General features: G+C 39.3%; 1 pseudogene; it reads right to left on the reverse strand.

The window, feature by feature from the left end:
* Positions 1 to 18,298, reverse strand: part of LOC104098694 (probable beta-1,4-xylosyltransferase IRX10L) — a 71,013-nt pseudogene extending 52,715 nt beyond the window's left edge.
* Positions 18,299 to 22,274: the final 3,976 nt, after the last annotated feature.

Consider the following 22,274-nt stretch of genomic DNA (forward strand, 5'->3'; position numbering starts at 1 on the left):
AGACACTTACCAACTTTTGGTTTCTTGGAGGAACCGGGTTCCTCATCATCATCCACTTTTCTTTTCACTGACTTGCGAATAGACTTTCCCTTCTCCACTAACTTTTCATGCATATTTTCACCAGAATTTTTCAGTTCTTCACCATTAGCCTTTCCACCACTCTCTTTCACTGTCTTATCACCAGATTTTTCACAAACGTTTTACTAGAAACAGCATCAGCACTCTTGGTTGGACTCTCAACACTAGTAAAAGTGTTTCTTTTGGATTAAGAGAGAGAATTATTATGCCTCGAGGGCTTGTGACTCAAGAAACTAGGTTCCTCTTCTTCTTCCTCATCTACATTAACAACAGGAACGACCCTTTCATGTACAGCTTTTCCATTCTTTACCAAATTTCTCCTTCTTTGACTCATTTGACTTTTATTGAGAGCAGACTCTAGAGCCTCCGTTTTATGCAATCGTGTAGTGGGTCTCTTAGGTGTTGGCTCTGGAGTTGCAACTGTCTTACTCCTTTCCCTGAAAAAACTAACAATCACCATATCATCCAAATCTTCTTCACTATCAGACCGTATCTCAGGCACCACTATAGACAGGGGTTCAGCATAGAAATGGGGAGAATGAGCAGGATTAATACTTACCTGGGGGAGATGACCCTGGAACTGAATCCTCCGTGGAGGGATCAGGTCCATCATTAGGGACCCTAGTAGTATCATTATGTGCCAAAGTTTCAAACGGCACAAGCTCTCTCTCATATATTATGGCCCGAGGCTCATCCCCTTAAGGCTCAAACCCCTCTACACCTTCCTCAACAAAAACCCCTTCACCAACTATGGAGAGAATATTTTCTATTGCCTCATTTTCTTGTAGTTCCATGGAAATATCAACAGAAGGAGGAGTGTTACCTGTAGACTCACGACCTGTCATGGTTGAGTCAGTATTGCCAAGACTAGCCTCTTGGTTTCCACTTGAGTTCTCTTCCATATCGAGATTCGATGTTTCCTGATTTCCCTCTTGGACCAAGTTACCATGTTCACCCTGTTCACTTTATTTTACCGGCAAGACTAGAGGAGTGCTGGTAGCCACAAACATTTTCGGAGTCGAGGTTTTGCGACTTCAATGAGAACCAGAACCTTAGTGGGTAGGTAAGGAGACTAAGTGTGAGGGAGACTCCACTCTAGCGTTTGGACTGGTAGTGGTATTTGGTGAGGAGTATACTGTTGGAGTTTCAACTGGAGTGGACTCAAAGGGGGTATTGTTAAGAGCATCGGAGTTTTCTTGATTCTCAGCCATGGTGGAGTTTACTGGAGAGATTAGTGGTATGAGAAAAGAGAATGGGAAGTGAAGAGTTTCAAGTTTTATGTGAGGAGTTGTTACCTTGATAGATGCATTTATGAGAGATGAGGGACTGGTTAAGAAAAGGCGGCAGTTTTATTTTGGTAGTTGGGTCGTTCAGTAATAGATGAGAGGTTTGGGTTCAAAAGACACAAAGTAAAGAGACCGAAACACTGATGATACGGCATTATTTTTATCCGTTCTAAATTGTGTGTGAGAAAACAAAGAAGCTACTAACATGTGTCAGGAGAACCAGGTTCACTGACAGGTCTTGCAAGTGTAAGCTTAACCCGTTTTACCAGCATGCACTGCATCAGCTGCTCTGTAATAATCATGCGTGTCTACCTATAATGGTATAGAAATGAGTTAGACTTTGCCAGAAAACTCTTTTAACTAATTTTACCTGTACATTTCTTTCATAACCAGTCATTCGGGATCTTGGTTCATCAGTTGGGTTTTATCAACCCCAGTGCCATGCGATTTCTTTCAAAATATTCTCTGCTCAGGGCTTTGGTAAAGATGTATGCAATCTGATCCATAATGCTGCAAATCTTCATACATATGAGCCCTTTTTCAATATTATCTCTGAGGAAGTGATGACGTACATCAATGTACTTAGTCCTCTTATGTTGGACTGGATTTTTGGCCATGTTGAGTGCACTTGTATTGTCACACAAGAGAGGTACACAATCTAAATACACTCCAAAGTCCTCCAACTGCTGCTTGATCCACAGCAATTGAGCATAACAAGAAGCAGTTGCTATATATTCTGCTTCAGCAGTTGAGAGTGCCACCGAGTTTTGCTTACTTGTACTCTATGAGATGAGACAAGAACCCATAAAATGTGCCATTCCAGATGTGATTTTCCTGTCTACCAGATATCCTGCATAATCAGCATCAGCATACCTAATGAGATCAAAGTTGTCACCATAGAGATGAGGGATCAGTTAAGAAAAGGTCGCAGTTTTATTTTGGGAGACGGTTCGTTCAGTAACAGATGAGAAGTTTGGGTTCAAAAGACACAAAGTAAAGAGACTAACACACTGATGATGTGGCATTATTTTTATTTGTTCGAAATTATGTATGAGAAAACAAAGAAGCTACTAACATGTGTCATGAGAACCAGGTTCACTGACAGGTCTTGCAAATGTAAGCTTAACCCCTTTTACCAGCATGAACTGCATCAGCTGCTCTATAATCATCATGCGTGTCTACCTGTAATGGTATAGAAATGAGTTAGACTTTTCCAGAAAATACTTTTAGCTAATTTTACCTGTACATTTCTTTCATAACCAGTCATTGGGGATCTAGGTTCATCAATTGGGTTTTATCAACCCCAGTGCCAGGCGATTTCATTCAAAATATTCTCTGCTCAAGGCTTTCGTGAAGACATATGCAATCTGATCCTCAATGCTGAAAAACTTCATCATATCAGCCCTTTTTCAACATTGTCTCTGAGGAAGTGATGACGTACATCAATGTGCTTGGTCCTCTTGTGTTGGACTGGATTTTTGGACATGTTGAGTGCACTTGTATTGTCACACAAGAGAGGTACACAATCTGAGTACACTCCAAAGTCCTCCAGTTGCTGCTTGATCCACAACAATTGAGCACAGCAAGAAGTAGTTGCTACATATAATGCTTCAGCAGTTGAGAGTGCCACTGAGTTTTGCTTACTTGTACCCTCATGAGATGAGACAAGAACCCAAAAAATGTGCCATTCCAGATGTGATTTTCCTATCCACCAAATATCCTGCATAATCAGCATCAGCATACCCAATGAGATCTAAGTTGTCACCTGAGAGATGAGGGACCGGTTAAGAAAAGGCGACAGTTTTATTTTGGGAGTCGGGTCATTCAATAACAGATGAGACGTTTGGGTTCAAAAGTCACAAAGTAAAGAGACTGACACACTGATGATGTGGCAGTATTTTTATCCGTTCTAAATTGTGTATGAGAAAACAAAGAAGCTACTAACATGTGTCAGGAGAACCAGACACACTGACAGGTCGTGCAAATGTAAGCTTAACCCCTTTTACCAGCATGTACTGCATCAGCTGCTTTGTAATCATCATGCGTGTCTACCTGTAACGGTATGGAAATGAGTTAGACTTTTCCAGAAAACACTTTTAGCTAATTTTACCTGTACATTTCTTTCATAACCAGTCATTGGGGATCTAGGTTCATCAGTTGGGTTTTATCAACCCCAGTGCCAGGCGATTTCTTTCAAAATATTCTTTGCTCAGGGCTTTCGTGAAGATGTATGCAATATGATCCTCAATGCTGCAAAACTTCATACATATGAGCCCGTTTTTCAACATTGTCTCTGAGGAAGTGATGACGTACATCAATGTGCTTGGTCCTCTTGTGTTGGACTGGATTTTTGGACATGTTGAGTGCACTTGTATTGTCACACAAGAGAGGTACACAATCTGAGTACACTCCAAAGTCCTCCAGCTGCTGCTTGATCCACAACAATTGAGCACAGCAAGAAGTAGTTGCTACATATAATGCTTCAGCAGTTGAGAGTGCCACTGAGTTTTGCTTACTTGTACCCTCATGAGATGAGACAAGAACCCAAAAAATGTGCCATTCCAGATGTGATTTTCCTATCCACCAGATATCCTGCATAATCAGCATCAGCATACCCAATGAGATCAAAGTTGTCACCTGAGAGATGAGGGACCGGTTAAGAAAAGGCGGCAGTTTTATTTTGGGAGTCGGGTCATTCAGTAACAGATGCGACGTTTGGGTTCAAAAGTCACAAAGTAAAGAGACTGACACACTGATGATGTGGCAGTATTTTTATCCGTTCTAAATTGTGTATGAGAAAACAAAGAAGCTACTAACATGTGTCAGGAGAACCAGACACACTGACAGGTCTTGCAAATGTAAGCTTAACCTCTTTTACCAGCATGTACTGCATCAGCTGCTTTGTAATCATCATGCGTGTCTACCTGTAACGGTATAGAAATGAGTTAGACTTTTCCAGAAAACACTTTTAGCTAATTTTACCTATACATTTCTTTCATAACCAGTCATTGGGGATTTAGGTTCATCAGTTGGGTTTTATCAACCCCAGTGCCAGGCGATTTCTTTCAAAATACTCTCTCCTCAGGGCTTTCGTGAAGACGTATGCAATCTGATCCTCAATGCTGCAAAACTTTATACATATGAGCCCTTTTTAAACATTGTCTTTGAGGAAGTGATGACGTACATCAATGTGCTTGGTCCTCTTGTGTTGAACTGGATTTTTGGCCATGTTGAGTGCACTTGTATTGTCACACAAGAGAGGTACACAATCTGAGTACACTCCAAAGTCCTCCAGCTGCTGCTTGATCCACAACAATTGAGCACAGCAAGAAGTAGTTTCTACATATAATGCTTCAGCAGTTGAGAGTGCCATTGAGTTTTGCTTACTTGTACCCCATGAGATGAGATAAGAACCCAAAAAATGTGCCATTCCAGATGTGATTTTCCTATCCACCAGATATCCTGCATAATCAGCATCAGCATACCCAATGAGATCAAAGTTGTCACCTGAGAGATGAGGGACCGGTTAAGAAAAGGCGGCAGTTTTATTTTGGGAGTCGGGTCATTCAGTAACAGATGAGACGTTTGGGTTCAAAAGTCACAAAGTAAAGAGACTGACACACTGATGATGTGGCAGTATTTGTATCCGTTCTAAATTGTGTATGAGAAAACAAAGAAGCTACTAATATGTGTCAGGAGAACCAGACACACTGACAGGTCTTGCAAATGTAAGCTTAACCTCTTTTACCACCATGCACTGCATCAGCTGCTCTGTAATCATCATGCGTGTCTACCTGTAACAGTATAGAAATGAGTTAGACTTTTCCAGAAAACACTTTTAGCTAATTTTACCTGTACATTTCTTTCATAACCAGTCATTGGGGATTTAGGTTCATCAGTTGGGTTTTATCAACCCCAATGCCAGGCGATTTCTTTCAAAACACTCTCTCCTCAGGGCTTTCGTGAAGACGTATGCAATCTGATCCTCAATGCTGCAAAACTTTATACATATGAGCCCTTTTTCAACATTGTCTTTGAGGAAGTGATGACGTACATCAATGTGCTTGGTCCTCTTGTGTTGGACTGGATTTTTGGCCATGTTGAGTGTACTTGTATTGTCACACAAGAGAGGTACACAATCTGAGTACACTCCAAAGTCCTCCAGCTGCTGCTTGATCCACAACAATTGAGCACAGCAAGAAGTAGTTTCTACATATAATGCTTCAGCAGTTGAGAGTGCCACTGAGTTTTGCTTACTTGTACCCCATGAGATGAGACAAGAACCCAGAAAATGTGCCATTCCATATGTGATTTTCCTGTCCACCAGATATCCTGCATAACCAGCATCAGCATACCCAATGAGATCAAAGTTGTCACCTGAGAGATGAGGGACCGGTTAAGAAAAGGCGACAATTGTATTTTGGTAGTCGGGCCGTTCAGTAACAAATGAGCCGTTTGGGTTCAAAAGTCACAAAGTAAAGAGACTGACACACTGATGATGTGGCATTGTTTTTTTCCATTCTAAATTATGTATGAGAAAACAAAGAAGCTACTAACATGTGTCAGGAGAACCAGGTTCACTAAAAGGTCTTGCAAATGTAAGCTTAACCCCTTTTGCCAGCTTGCACTGCATCAGCTGCTCTGTAATCATCATGCGTGTCTACCTGTAAAGGTATAGAAATGAGTTAAACTTTTTCAGAAAATACTTTTAGCTAAATTTACCTGCATTTCTTTCATAACTAGTCATTGGAGATCCAGGTTCATCAGTTGGGTTTTATCAACCCCAGTGCTAGGCGATTTCTTTCAAAATATGCTCTGCTCAGGGCTTTGGTGAAGATGTATGCAATCTGATCCTCAGTGCTGCAAAACTTCATACATATGAGCCATTTTTCAACATTGTCTCTGAGGAAGTGATGGCGTACATCAATGTGCTTGGTCCTCTTGTGTTGGACTCGATTTTGGCCATGTTGAGTGCACTTGTATTGTCATACAAGAGAGGTACACAATATGAGTACACTCCAAAGTCCTCCAACTGCTGCTTGATCCACAGCAATTGAGCACAACAAGAAGCAGGTTCTACATATTATGCTTCAGCAGTTGAGTGTGCCACTGAGTTTTGCTTACTTGTACCCCATGAGATGAGACAAGAACCCAGAAAATGTGCCATTCCAGATATGATTTTCCTGTCCACAAGATATCCTGCATAATCAGCATCAGCATACCCAATAAGATCAAAGTTGTCACTTCGGGGATAGTAGAGAACCAGGTCTTGCGTTCCTTTAAGATATCTCAATATTCTTTTAGCTGCCTTCAGGTGAGACTCCTTTGGATTTGATTGGAACCTTGCACAGACACCCACGCTAAACACAATGTATGGTCTGCTTGTAGTGATATACATGAGTGATCATATTATGCCTCTATACATGGTCTGATTTACAGGGGAACCAGGTTCATCCATGTCTAGACGCGTAGCTGTGGCAATGGGAGAGTCAATAACTTTAGATGCTTCCATGTCAAACCTTTTCAGCAGCTCCTTGATGTACTTCTACTGGCTTATTAATGTTCCCCTTTTAGATTGCTTCACTTGAAGTCCCAGGAAGAAATTTAATTCTCCCATCATACTCATCTCGAACTCGCTACCCATGAGTTTTGCAAATTCTTCACAAAGAGAGTCAGTTGTGGCTCCAAAAATGATATCATCACATATACTTAAACAATTAGCAGGTTCCTCCCTCGTTTCTTGAGAAAAAAAGTGTTGTCAATTTTCCCTCTTGTGAAGCCATTTTCTAGAAGGAACTTTGATAACCTTTCATACCAAGCTCGGGGAGCCTGCTTTATTCCATACAATGCCTTGTCCATCTTGAACACGTGCTCAGGATGCTCATGACACTCAAATCGAGGAGGTTGCTTGACATAAACTTCTTCTTTCAGAAAATCATTCAAAAATGCACTTTTGGCATCCATTTGGAACAATGTGAATTCCATATGAGATGCAAAGGCAATAAGAATTCTAATATCTTCCATTCGAGCAACTGGAGCAAATGTTTCATCATAATCAATCTCTTCTTCCTGATTTTAGCCTTGAACTACAAGCCTTGCCTTGTTTCTTGTTATATTTCCAAACTCATCAAGTTTGTTCTTGAATACCCACATGGTCCCTATGATAGTTCGATCTACGGGTCGAGGAACCAGGTGTCATACCTTGTTTCTTTCAAATTGATAAAGCTCCTCTTGCATGGCTATGATCCAGTATGTATCCTTTAATGCTTCCTTGATATTTTTAGGCTCTATTTAGGAAAGAAAGGCTGAAAAGGCAAGTGAATTTCTGGCTTTTGATCTGGTTTGAACACCTGAGTCAAGAGGGGTGATTATGTCGTCAAGATGATGTGAGCTTTTGTGCTTCCAATTTGGTACCTGAATCTCATTTGTAAAGGACCCAGGTATATCTGACTGAGGTTCTTGGCCATTTCTTACTTCAGCAAGTGGAGTACCTTGGACTGCATCAACAACTCTATTTTCAGCTTCAGTTGTTGTGATCGTGGGACTAGGTTCCTCTCTAATGGATGGATATGTATTTGCATCATCTTCACTAGATTCCTTGACATGACTCATCATGCTTGCCTTTCCATTTGCCATGTCAATAACTTTACCTAGAACAAATAAAGGTTCTCCATCTTGGTCAACACGTCTGTCATTCTCACAGGAGATGTGAGATTCATCAAAGATCTTATGTATACTCTCTTAAACACATTGAGTCCTTTTGTTGTATACTTTGTAAGCTTTGCTTTGGGATGAGTATCCCAAAAAGGTTCCTTCATCACTTTTGGCATCGAATTTTCCAAGAGCTTCCTTTACATTGTTGAGGACAAAATATTTACACCAAAAGTCCTTAGATGTGTCAGCTTGGGCTTCCTTCCATTCGGCAGTTCATATGGAGTCTTGTTCAGAAGGGACCTGATCATGCACTTGTTCACCAAGTAGAAAGCAGTATTGACAGCTTCTGCCCAGAAATTCTTTGTGATCCCACTGTCAATCAATATTGTCCTTGCCATGTCTTCAAGAGTTCTATTCTTCCTCTCCACAACACCATTTTGTTGAGGTATTTTGGAGCTGAAAAATTGTGAGCGATACCATTTTCAGTACAGAACTCATCAAATTTGGCATTGTCGAACTCTGTCCCATGATCAGACCTGATGCAAGCTACATTATTACCCACCTTCACTTGAATCCTTTTGACGAAGGCAACAAATACTTCAAAGGTTTCATCCTTGGTTCTGAGAAATAGAGTCCAGGTGAATCTGGAGTAATCGTTAACTATAACGAAGATATATTTCTTTCCTCCCCTGCTTGCCACCCTCATGGGTCCACATAGATTCATGTGAAGAAGATCAAGTGGCCTTGAGATATTGACTACCTTTTTGGGCTTGAATGAGGATCTGACTTGCTTACTTTTTACACATGTATCACACACTTTGTGATCTTTGAAACTTGACTTGGGCAGACCATGAACCAGGTCCTTCCTGACTAATTTGTTCAGCAACGTGAAGCTTGCATGACCCAGCCTCCTATGCCATAATTCAGCATCATCATCAACAACACTTAGACATCTGAGATCACCATTCTGCAGAGACTCAAAATCAACAACACAGATTGTTTTGTATCTTTTTGCTACTAGCACCACCTCACCAGTCACTAGGTTTGTGACTATATATATTTTTGACACAAATTCCACCTTGTTTCCCTTGTCACAGATCTAGGAAACACTTAGCAAGATGTATTTCAACTTGTTCACGTAGTACACATTTTTGATTGATTGTGAGAGAGACTTCCCAATCCTTCCAACTCCCAGAATGTATCCTTTCTTGCCATTTCTAAAGGATACACTCCCTCCTTGCAGGGCTTTACGTGAAAGGAAATCATTTGTACTTCTAGTCATATGCTTTGAGCAACCGCTATCCATGTACCATTGTAGGCTTCTCCCTTTCACTGTTCCCTGCATAAGAAAATCAGGAGTTAGACTTAGGAACCCAAACAAGTTTGGGTCCCTTGTAATGAGGAAAGGGGTGAATGAGGGATCTTTTGGTCCAAACAGGCATCATGCATTTTTTATATGAGGGACCAGGTTCTCTACCAGTAGTTACCTTTTCAGCGAAAATTTTGTTTTTCTGTTGTGACTAAAATTTGGCCTTACAGTTTTCTTTAAAGTACCCAGTGTTGCCACAGTGAGTGCAAAGCCAATTATTATGTACAGTAATGTACTTGCTATGAGGGTTTTAGGGAATATTTTCCCTTTGGAACCCAATCCCCTACTTGTTTCCCCTATTGTTGGTGTACATGCTAGTGATAGCATCAGAGGGCCAGGTCCACTTGAGTGATTTTTCAAGGTCACTATTCACTCTTCCTAGTTCTTCATGAAATTGTTTGTTTTTCTCAAGCTCAACACACAAACTGGACTTCACTGAATTTAACTCACTTTCAAGCTTAATGTGTGCCTCACTTGCAACTTTCTTTCCCTTTTATGAATTTTCAGGCCTACTCTCCATTTTAAGTTCCTCAATTTTTTCCTTCAAGTCCACTACCACCACTAATAGGTCATCTCTCTCATGCTCAATGTTAGCAACCCTCTCAGTTAAGACTTCTTTTTCTTTTCTCACACACTCAATGGTCTCTTTTAGGTCTACCACAACGTCCATTAAGTCATCTCTTTCATGTTCTATAATTGTAATTTTTTTTATCTAAGGTATCCTTCTCTTTCTTCAGGTTCTCAATTGTTTCCTTTAAATCAACTACAACGACTACTAGGTCATCTATGGTCTGTTCTACTTCTCCTAATTCCACAGTTAAAGCATCTTTATTATTTATAAGACTATGATAAAGCATCAATTAACACATTTTCCAAAGACATGAATTTTTTAGGAGCATAAGATTTCAGATTTCTCTGAACATCCAGAAACTTTACCCCATCACCGTCGTCATATTCATCATCATCAGACTGATCCATCAAGGCAAAGATTGAGTCATACTCATTTGCTTCACTTTCTACTGTCATCATTGAACTATCACCATGATCATTTTCTTCTTCAAATTCGCTGGAGGAGTCTCCCCATGCAGCAAGAGCTTACTTTACAACGTTTTCAGCGGCATTCTTTCTCTTGAAGTGTATATCCAGAACCGGGTTCCTCTTGGCTGCTTTGTCAAAGTTGTTTCTGTACTGATCTTGCTTTAGGAGAAGGTAATCCTTGATGAAGTGTCCTGGCTTGCCACATTTATGACAGAGGTCATAATTGTTTGGCTTGCTAGAACTGCCCTTTTTTGGAATGCCTCTATTCTTGCGAATCATTTTCTAGAATCTTCTTGTCAAGTAAGACATGTCACCATCCTCACCACTTGAATCATTGTTGTCAGTCTTGAGGACCATTTTCTTTTCCCTTTTGGGCTCTATTCTTTCATTATCCTTCTTCTTCTTCATTCATATATTTTTAGATTACCGACAAGCTCAGTACTGGTTAGCTCCTGCAAGTCCTTTGCCTCTGTAATAGCATTCACTTTGCTTTCCCAAGAGTTGGGCAGGACACTAAGTATTTTCCTGACAAGCTTGTTTCTTGGAATAATTTCTTCAAGAGAGTGAAGCTCATTGATGATAGAGGTGAAATGAGTGTGCATGTCTTGGATGGATTCATCATCTTTCATCCTAAAAAGCTCGTATTCAGTTGTAAGCATATCAATCTTTGATCGCTTGACCTGTGTTGTTCCTTCATGAGCTGTCTGAAGATCCTCCCATATTTCTTTTGATGATTGGCATGTCGATATCCTATTATATTCATCAGGATCAATGCCACAAATAACTATTTCTTTGCACGAAAATTCTTTTCTATGGCCTTTCGATCATCATCTTGTCTTGGGAATGACTACAGCTGGGTCACCAAGATTCTTGGTAGGAACGAAGGATCCATCGCATATAACATCCCATAGCTCTGAATCTTCAGCCATGATGAAGTCGTGCATCCTAGTGTTCCACCATCCATAATATTGGCCGTTGAACCTTGGTAGTTTGTAAGTAGACTGGCTTTCTTCGAAGTTTGGCGGAGCATCCATGAGGATCCTTTCTAGGTGTTAACCCGATAGAAAGAACCTGCTCTCATACTAATTGATAGAATTTAATGGTCCACCAAACTATATAGAGAACTAGGTTCTCTATAAGTTCCCACGGAAACCACGCACACTGCAGTAAGTAAATGACAGGAGGAATTTTACGTGAAAAATTTCCAGCTCAACGGGATTAAAAACCACGACCTACCCTTGTAGGATTTTAACTTCACTACTGAGCAACTTTAAGATTACAACCTATGTAACCTAGGAATTAACCTCTTAATCCCTTAATAACTTATAACACTTTATTACAAGCCACTTTGTAATAACTCTATTACAAAGACTTTACAACTCGACTAACTCTAGCTAAGACACAAACACAGGGGTTTATGATTTACAAAGGGTTTCCTACGCAATGCTTCTAAACAAGCTAAGTAGGTATTACAGCTGAGAACTTTAACAAAGTTACAACTCATCTAAGGACATACAATCACTTGATATGGGAACTGGTCTGTAGCCATGTTATTTTTTGTTCTTGATGCACTTGAGAATTGTTGACTGAAGGCTTAATCACTGTTGGAGTGCTTGAGTAAATTCTCAGGGAGATTTAAGTGATGTTTTGTCATTGGTTAAATTTTGGTATAGCATTGATGATATCACTTGAATGATGTAAGCAACTTTGGTACAAGGTCTTTCCCAATTGAGGTGACTGTTGCACTGTGTTGTACTGTTGCGTGTGCAGTCAGTCACTTTACAGTTGTGGAGAGTTAACTTACTACAATCACCAGGGGAACTGAAGACCATATATTCAGCTTGTTGATTCTTTAACTTTTGAGGTACTGAAGAACATCTCCAGCTTAAGTCTGGTTGTTTACATGCGCTTGGGAATGTGGACCAATATGGATCAGGTTCCTCATCTGATTCTTGACATTAAGTTTGTTAGATCATCAAAACTTAAAACAAAGGTACTTATAGCCTATCATAATGGCATATTGCCATTTGTCTCCCGTTGAAATAATGCTCTTAACTTTTTTTCCCACTCTTAGAAAAGATGGCATATGCAGCAACGAAGCCGACCAACAACTCAGCAAGCTTGGGATTAATAAACCACAGGCGCATAGTCACAAGTCATAACAGTAAAATCACTTAGTCACAACAGTAAAATCACTCTTTCCTCCTAATATGTTAAGATGATGGTAATGAAGTTGAGGTTACTGTCTGTAATTAGTTTCACTTTTCTTAGATAAATCAATTGCTGAAATGCAAATATGTTATATTGACAAATTCTCTTTCAAATTTGTAGCTAAAAAGTGCTCTCTCTATTTATAGTTTAGTGTCATAACCCGTCACCTAATCATGCCACGTAAGTGCCACTTGGTGTATATTTTTTCCATATGGAAAGCTTACATAAGAAAGATGCTAGAACTTGTAGGAAAGTTCTAGAGAAATATAGAGGTTTCCCTAGGAAGACCCTAGAACCCTATGAATTTGCTAGGAAAGTCCTTGGAAAATTCTAGTTATGTAGAGAATTCTAGAGAGGGGTCTTACTTGTAAATAATAAGGAACTTATGTAATAAATATTATTTAATCACTAGCCCCTAGGAGACTAGTATATAGAGGGGGCCATTCATTTGTAATTCATCAAACAAAATAATCAAGTTCTCTACAATAAAAAGCTTCCTTTGGCAAATTTCTCTTGTCTTTCTTATCTAACATTCCCTTAGCGATCTTGAGTGTAGTATTTTATGCTGACTTGGCACAGCAAGATCGTGACCGAGTTGTGTAAGATCATAGCGAGTTGTCAAGTACCGCACGTGTACTTAGTTAAATACTAAGGACGTGACAACGTGGTATCAGAGTAAAGGTTATGACTAAAGGAATGTTAGAAAAAAATACAAGAGATTGCTAGGAGGAAGCTTTGTAGGGAACCATGGTCGGAATTACCAAGGGCGTGGTACTTGCAAAAAGGGACCAATATAAAGGTCCTAAGATAAAGTAGTATGTCGGTGCACGGGATGCACGCGAGGTGGCAGAATTACTTTGGAGGATGGACAAGTACTTTGAGGTACTCAAGGAGGATGACGAAGTTATTAAGGTACACAACGCCTCAATGTACTTGACCAAGGTTGCCACTCTGGGGTGACATCGGAAATGTGCCAACATGGAAAAAAGGTCTATGCAAGATTGAGACGTGAGAGCAGTTCATTAAGGAGTTGAAGCACAATTCTACTCGATGATGTGGTGTATGAGGCTAGGCGAAAGCTAAGGGAGCTCCGACAGACGGACACAATTCATGAGTATGTGCGCGAGTTCACTACCTTAATGCTGCAAATCCCGTCGTTGTCCGAGGAAGATTCCCTCTTCTACTTCATGAATGGGTTGCAAAATTTGGCAAAGCAAGAGTTAAGAAGACATCAAGTAGACAATGTGGACGAGGCTATAGCGGTAGCCGAGTCGCTTGTTGACTTCAAGATGGAGCCTGCCAAGTCCAAAGAAGGCAATGCTGAGAGGGGTGATGTAGATCATGACGAGGACAATGGGAAAGGCATAGCTGAGGTATACAAGGGTAATGGCAAGGGTCCATCCCATAACGGACATGGGTCTAAGAAAAAGATGGCGAGTTACAAAGTGAAGGAATGTTATTGCACTTAGGCGATGCACCAAGCAGAGGAGTCAAGTTTGCTAGCAAAGTTGTGATCACGGAGGGCAGCCGGATAGGGAGTGCAAGCATAGACCCGATGCTTGAGAAGATTCTAGACTTGGTCGACTCATGGGGAGATTCAGGCCAAGAGCAAGGAGAGGTATCCGATGGGCGGAGGATCAAGGACATCGTTGCTAGCCGTCCAAAGTACAAACGGGGCAAGAAGAAAGGTGACCAGTACCTTGTGATAAGGGAAGGCGAACCACTCCATAGAGCATCATGGCTAATAGACAAAGATCTCCGGCGATGCCAAGGGGAGGTGCGCGCGTACGTGTCGATGTTTTGTGCCGAGGGCGGCACAAAATTGGTTGGGGGAGAGTGTCATGACCCGCCACGTAGGTTCCACTTGGCATATATTTTTTCCATATGGAAAGCTTACATGGGAAAGAGGCTAGAACTCGTAGGAAAGTTTTAGAAAAATATAGAGGTTTCCCTAGGAAGACCCTAGAACTCTATGGATTTGCTAGGAAAGTCCTTGGAAGATTCTAGCTATGTAAAAAATTCTAGAAAGGGGTCTTACTTGTAAATAATAAGGGATTTATGTAATAATCATTATTTAATCATTAGCCCCTAGGAGACTAGTATATAAAGGGGGTCATTCATTTGTAATTCATCAAGCAAAATAATCAAGTTCTCTACAATAAAAAGCTTCCTTTGGCAAATTTCTCTTGTCTTTCTTATCTAACATTCCCTTAGCGATCTTGAATGTAGTATTTTAGGTTGACTTGGCTAAGCAAGATCGTGACCGAGTTGTGTAAGATCGTGTGAGCGAGTTGTCAAATATCGCACATGTACTTAGTTAAATACTAAGGACGTGACATTAGTGTCTTTATATGTATATATAATAATGTTTGTGGTGAACTCTCAGTAGGCTTTTGGGTTTTAAGTGTTCAAAGCTATTTTTGTAGTAATATTGATTTTGGAAACTTTGGTACAACTCATATTTTATCATCTAAATCTATGTATGAATGAATAAAAACTTAAGATTTTGCAAACTACAATATTACGTACAATTTTGTAAGTAATACTTACTACCATTCTAACTTCATTTTCCTTATTTTAGGAGAAAAATTGAAGATTTTGTTTGAATGATTGTAAGATTTCGACTTCTTCGTCATATTTGTATTTTTCAGTGAGAAAGAAATTCAAAACTGTTTAGGAGAAAACCACAAAGGGCTGAAAACTGTGCCTTATAAGGGCTTCAAAGTGTTAAAGCTTCTACAAAAGGTGTGACCTTCCAAATTTTCTTTAGGAGCATTTCCATGGGCTTAAATATATTTATTTATGATAGCAATTTCACCATTGTAATATATAAGGTGAACTCTTACTTAAATCACCTTCATCTAACACTCTCGTAGAACACTATAAATTCAACTTCTATTATTGTATAGAGTATCCATGGAATATGAAATAATCTAATCGTTATTTTACCATTTGCACACGATGTGTCAAATATTTGTAGATTCATTTTTGTTTTGAATATATTTGTAGATCCATTTTCATTTTAAACTGGCTCTAAATAACATATTCGTTTTACTGTAGTCGTGGGAATTTGTACTATCTTAGTTGTTTTTAATAATTAAAAAAACAAAATATTACATTGCAATCATGATGCTGAAGTTTCTATATTATATGATATGTACATTAAAATAGAAAAACAATGACGCTTGTATATTTAGGAAAGAGCAAATAACCTTGAGAAAAAGAAATTTTAATTGATAATGTCATTGTTCGAAATTATAAAATTGAGATAGAGTTTGTAGAGAGTACAAGTTTAATTTCATGATACTATCAATGCTAACTTTTCGCATATCTTAGTGGGCGTTTGGACATAAGAATTATAAAATTTAAAAAAAAATGAAATTGTTTTTCAAGTGAAATAGCACTTGAAAATTAGGTCGTGTATCGCGGGTGCGGCTCCACAAAAGCGGACTTCCTTTCGCAAATGCGCAACCTGTGGAGAACTGCCTACTCCGCAGATGCGGACATGTCGCTGCAACAGCGGCTTCGCTGATGGATTGTCAACCGCAGATGCGGTCACAGTGGAAAATTGATAATTTGCGCAGATGCGGCCCTCCACTCGCAGAAGCGAGCTGTGTTTCGAAATCGCTAAAGGATTTTGCACTATTTCAATTCTCTTTTGCTTAATTCCACTTCATTTGATTTCAATTCTCTTCGAGACTCATTGTCCCTAAAAATCTAACAACACACACCATAAATCACCTCATTTTATAATTAAAGGACACAAAAACTAAAGAAAAGAGACTAGAATAAATGGTAAAATCACCACTCATCATATATCACACCCTTTGGGGTGCGGCCCTTCCCCGACCCTTCGTGAACGCGGAATACTTTATACACTGGGCTGCTCTTTTTTATCTTGTGGCTAGTTTTGAGTTTTTGCAGCCTCGACTATTCACTAACAAAATCAAATCCATATGTAAAGACATTAGGTTGGTCTAAATTAACATCAGAAAAGATACCAAATTACTATTTTCCTTCACCTTTGCTCTTCTTTTTCCATTTTTTAGATGGACATACGGATTCCATCTTCTGTTCAGTTATATCAAATTCTGTCTCCATCCTATAATACAGAACCAATCCTAATTGAATATGAAGAAGAATTAATCTTTCTGATCAAATCTGTGTGAGACTCTTAGCTAGTCCTAATATAGATGGATTAGTCTATGAAAGCTTAACCTTTAATGAGTAAAACGTTTAGGTCCCAAAATGTGATATGATAACTGGTGGATCTCCCACATAATTAAAATCTACACTTGTGATGAAATTTATCACCTCTGATACAGAAGAATCGTTCGACGCTGAGACTAAGGAAGGAATGCAATCACCTATCCATATGCAGCTCGATCCTACCAAGGTTTTAGATCACCAACTGGACCAGCAGTCCAGTTTAATAAGATGTTGTCGCCGTATATCAACTTGTGATGAGGTAATTTACGAGCGAGTCCATTCAAGATTTAGTAGAAAGCATCACCTGATTGAGCAGGTCGTAGAAATAACATTGCCTTCTTCATTGCAGTATTTGCGAGCATTCTCTGCTTCCTCAATATTTCTTGTGGGGGAATAGAAGTGAGAATGTTATCCAAATACGGAACATCCTTCTCTGCTACAAACAATCCAATATCTTCCCATGGAATTGCATCAGCAAATGGCAAGACAATATCATCTGCTATTATAACGGTGATGCATCCGAATATAACAGCTTCAACCAATCTTGGACTCCACGGAGCCCATCCGAGAGGGCACAAGCAAAAGATAGCTCGTTGCATGTCTTCGTAGTATGTAGTTGGATGATCTGTAGAAATATCAAAGAGAGGATTTGTAAGAAAAATACCGGGTCATTTAAAAAAACCGACCAACTTTGGTTGGTAATTTTACTTTTTAATAAAACCGACCAACTTTGGTCGGTTATTTTCGCACGAAAATACAATTAAAGAGTATAAATCAAATAAAAGACAATCTTAAAGCAAAATGTACCAATGGTCTAGTGGTAGAATAGTATCCTGCCACAGTACAGACCCCGGTTCGATTCCCAGATGGTGAATCTTTTTATTACATAATTAAAATACCGACCAACTTTGGTTGGTTTTTTTTGCAATATTTTTTTTTTTGAATTTAATTGACCGACCAAAGTTGGTCGGTAATTTCCGACCAACTTTTGTCGGTATTCCTTTCCGACAACAAAAATACCGTCCACACTTAAATGGTCGCGTTTTGGTCGATTTTTGGCCATTACCGACCAACGTTGGTTGGTTTTTTTGGTCGATTTTTACCGAATTTCTAGTAGTGGCTTGAACTAAGGTAGCATGTTGCAGCAACGGAAGAATTCCTCTTTCAATAGCTTTCTCTTCTTGAAAGTGAAAACATGCACCAAAATCAAGTGGTACAATAAAGAAGTGATCCGCGCCTTGTGGCTTGTTCCAATATGGCAAGCTAGAGCAATAAGCTGAATCGCGCGTCTCATCATAAGCGGTGACTTGAAAGGTAAAGGATGACCATGTGGTGTCAAGTACTCACAAGTTGTGTAAACTGGAGTGTAAAACCAATCCGCGTCCTCTGAATTAAGGCTTCGAACAGGACCGGATAACAGGAAACGATGCATATATATCTCGGTTGCAAACATGTGATTGAGGCATCGCGAATCTCTCTGCACGGATTTCTTGTTATTGTGATGACCTGATAGGTCATTTTCAGTTTTAGCCTTCATTTCTGTGTTCCGAGACCTCGAATAGCTCTGTTTAGCTTTTCTCGATTTGTGTGCACAGATCGTGTCTTTTTCCGGAATTTTTTTATGTGAAATTGAAGAAAATGTAAAATTTTGTCTTAAAACTCATTTGACTTGACTACGGTCAACGCTTTGTGTAAACGGATCCGGGTTAGTGTTTTGACAGTCCCGGTGAGTCTTTATCGTGATTTAAGACTTGGGCGTATGCCCGAAAAAGAATTCGGAAGTCTCTAACTTCTTTTGACTCATTTTACCGAAAACTAGCATTTTTATAGTAAAAATATTTCTAAGTTTGACCGTATGTTGACTTTGTTACTACCGGGTTCGTATTTCGAAACTTGGTATAAGTTCATTTTAGTATTTATGACTTGTCTACAAAAATTGGTACAAAACAGAGTTGATTTGACGTGATTCGAACGTCCGACTGTAAAATTTCATGTTCTTGAGTTTCTTTAAAAATATCATTTATTTTGATGTCTGATTCATATTTCTAGGTATTATTTTGGTGTTTTGATTGCGCGAACAAGTTCGTATGATGTTATTACACTTGTGTGCATGTTTGGTTTGGAGCCCGAGGGGCTCATGTGAGTTTCGGATAGGCTACTAAGTGATTTTAGACTTAGGAGAATAGTTCATGCCTTCACTGTTGTTGGTGCTCTGCTGCAGGTCTCACATTTGAGAGATCTGGCTCATATTTGCGAGCCTCGCTTTTGCGAACAAGGCTTTTCATTTGCGAGCATGGGCTGGATTGGGTGAGTCTTGCATTTGCAATGTGATTGTTCGCAATTGCGAACTTGCAGCTGCTACTTTTGCGAAGGCAGAGTCGCATCTTCGCATATTCTACTAATTCTCTTCTTGTTGTACCATGTACATAAAGATAGCAGTGGAGTGTTGTCAGCGGCGGTTGTTGTTAAGGAAACACTCAAGGATCGAGTGACTCAACTTGATGGCAAGGTCGACCATTTGGACGGACAAGTGTAGACTATAGCAGAAAGGCAAGGGAAACCGGAATGCGAAGGAATGGTCAGCATTTGCGAGGGATATGGGTTCGCATTTACGACCAAAACGTCACATTTGCGGTGACTGGCCTTCTGAGAAAGGTTCACATTTGCGACCTCTTTCTCGCAATTGCGAACAAGATATCGCAATTGCGACATCCACAACTGGGTAAAAGAAGGAAAAAACGGGATTTAGCTCATTTCTCACAAACTTTCAACCCTAAACACCCTAGAGGCGATTTTCTAAGAGGATTTTCTTCCCAAAAATATTGGTAAGCAACTTTAATCAAGGATTTTAATGGTAGAAATTAGGGATTTGGGTAGAGTTGGTGGGTTTTGTAAAATTGAGAGTTAGACCTCAAATTGAGGTCGGATTTCGAAACTTATCACATAATCGGTCTCGGTAGTGAATGGGTAATTGAGGTTTGGTCTGAATCTCGGGTTTTGACCAAGCGAACCCGGGATTGACTTTTGTTGACTTTTTGGGAAAAGTGTGAAGATCTTAATTTTTCTATTGTAATTGATTTCCCTAGCATTGTTTGTTGATATTAAGTCGATTTTGGTTAGATTCGATTTGTTTGGAGGCGAATTTTAGAGGAAATGCCCTGGTTGAGCTTTGATTTGCTTGCGGAGTGAGGTAAGTGTTGAGTCTAACCTTAATTTGAGGGACTTAGGAACCCTTGAGTTATATGTTATGTGAATTACGTGTGTAACGGCGTATATGTGAGGTGACAAGTGTATATACGCCGTCAAAATAATTGTATCCATGCTTTCCTGTATTTCATTAATTATCTTATTCTGTGTCGTAATTGTTACATGTTTTAATTGCCTTCTATGTCGTAACTTGCTACTTTCCTTAGTTGTCTTACTTGTACACTTTAAATGTCATATATTTGGCTTGTCTTGTCGCTTTGTATTAATTGTAGCATTCATTGATTTGGTTCGGGGTTCGTTTATTGCTTTGCTTCATATTCTTTAATCGTAGAGATTCTTGTGAATTGAGTTGTTGAATTGATTACATTTATTGAATTTGCTTATGGATATCGGGTTGTACGCCACATCGGTTGTGAAATGGTGAAATAAGGGAGGATTTGATATTGATATGGTGGGATCAGGTTGCACGCCGCAACAGATTTTATATGTGATTTTGATATGGTGAAACAAGGGATGATTATGATATTGATTCTGATTATATGGTGGGATCAGGTTGCGCGCCGCAACAGATTTTACGTGTTATTCTTGATATTGATATGGTGAAATAAGGGAGAATTATGTTTGTACGGTGGGATCGAGTTGCGCACCGCAACGGATTGTGTGTGTTGTACACATTGTTGCATTGTAATAGCTTTCAGTATTTTCATATAAGATTTTGAGGACTGATATTTCTAGATTCACTGATTCCGAGGATTGAGTTTGTTTTCATCAGTTAATTGCTTTGCCGTCATTTCATGTCTTTCTTTCCTATTGTTAATATTATTATATTGTGTACAGGTTATTGTAAGTGACCCGCCTTAGCTCCGTCACTACTTCGTCGAGGTTAGGCTCGACACTTATAGAGTACATGGGGTCAGTTATACTCATACTACACTATGCACTTCTTGTGCAGATTTTGGAGTCAGTCCTAGCGGTGGTCGGTAGATTGCTCGGATTGATTGCTTGACGAAAACTTGATGTACATATGCACGGCGTTCGCAACCCTGAAATCCCATTCTACATTACTCTAGTTGTTTATTTCACTTCAGACAGTTATGCTTTCATTCAGACTATTATTTGTAGTACTCTAGCTGCTCATGTACTTGTGACACCAGTTCTGAGATTGTATCTAGATATCGTTGTTATTTTGGTTTACTCACTCTATTTCAGTTTATTCAGTTTTTTGGTTATCATTTAATTTGAATTGTTAAAAATGGCTAAGAACTATTTCTAACGTTGGCTTGTCTAGCAAGTGAAATGTTAGCATCACAGTCCCGAGGATGGGAATTCCAGGTCGTGACAGTTATATTTGCTGGGAAGCTCATATACATAAACTTTTAACCTTCCTACTGGATTATCTTCCAAAACATCACCAGCACTTCCTGAAATTCTTTCAGTGTATTCAGGCCGGGTCAAACAGAAAGCAAGATAAAAAAATCCAAGAAAGGTCCTGTTCTAATTTCTCATCTTCTAGTATAGGGAACAAATTGTAGCCTATAGCAGAAGCAACCAGAAAAAAGATTGAGACAAAAAGAAGAAAAGATTAGTAACTTTAAAAGAATGTTGAGGAGTCAATATATAGTTGGAATGTGAATAGACAAGTTAGGAGGAATCAATAGTTGGAGTCAATATATAGTTGCTAGTAGGGCCCTAGAACAGTACAAAGAAGCAGATTCAGAATTGTGTGAGTTTAGCCCAAAATGAATATTGTCACACCATGTTAAAAATATTTTTAGACTAATTTAGCCCAACAATTACAAATAAACAAACACTATAAAGTCTATCCATTCTTAGATTTGAAAAATGTTTGGACAAACAAATAGATTACCGGATTAAATTTGCTTTAGTTCTACATCTGATCTCCGTTTAAACAATAGGAGATACTACACAAATTTGGACATCAAAACATATGTTTTGTTAGCTTGTTTTCAAATGTGAACTAATTGAAAATTGTTATCTTCAACAAACAAGGGATGCAATGGAGTGGATGAGATCCTCCACTCTTAACTAGATGTTCGATTTGAGCATTAGAAATGGAGAAACTCTTGGTAGCGAGCGCTCCCCTTCAATGGTCCCTAAACGTACGGTGCGAATCCATATTAGTTTGGCCAACGAGTAGCGCATGGTTATACCTCACCAAAAAAAAAACGTGTCATGTGTTCTTCTAATGTTAGTTTTGAATT

This window comes from Nicotiana tomentosiformis, chromosome 10 (genome assembly GCF_000390325.3).
Source record: "Nicotiana tomentosiformis chromosome 10, ASM39032v3, whole genome shotgun sequence".
NCBI lineage: Eukaryota > Viridiplantae > Streptophyta > Magnoliopsida > Solanales > Solanaceae > Nicotiana > Nicotiana tomentosiformis.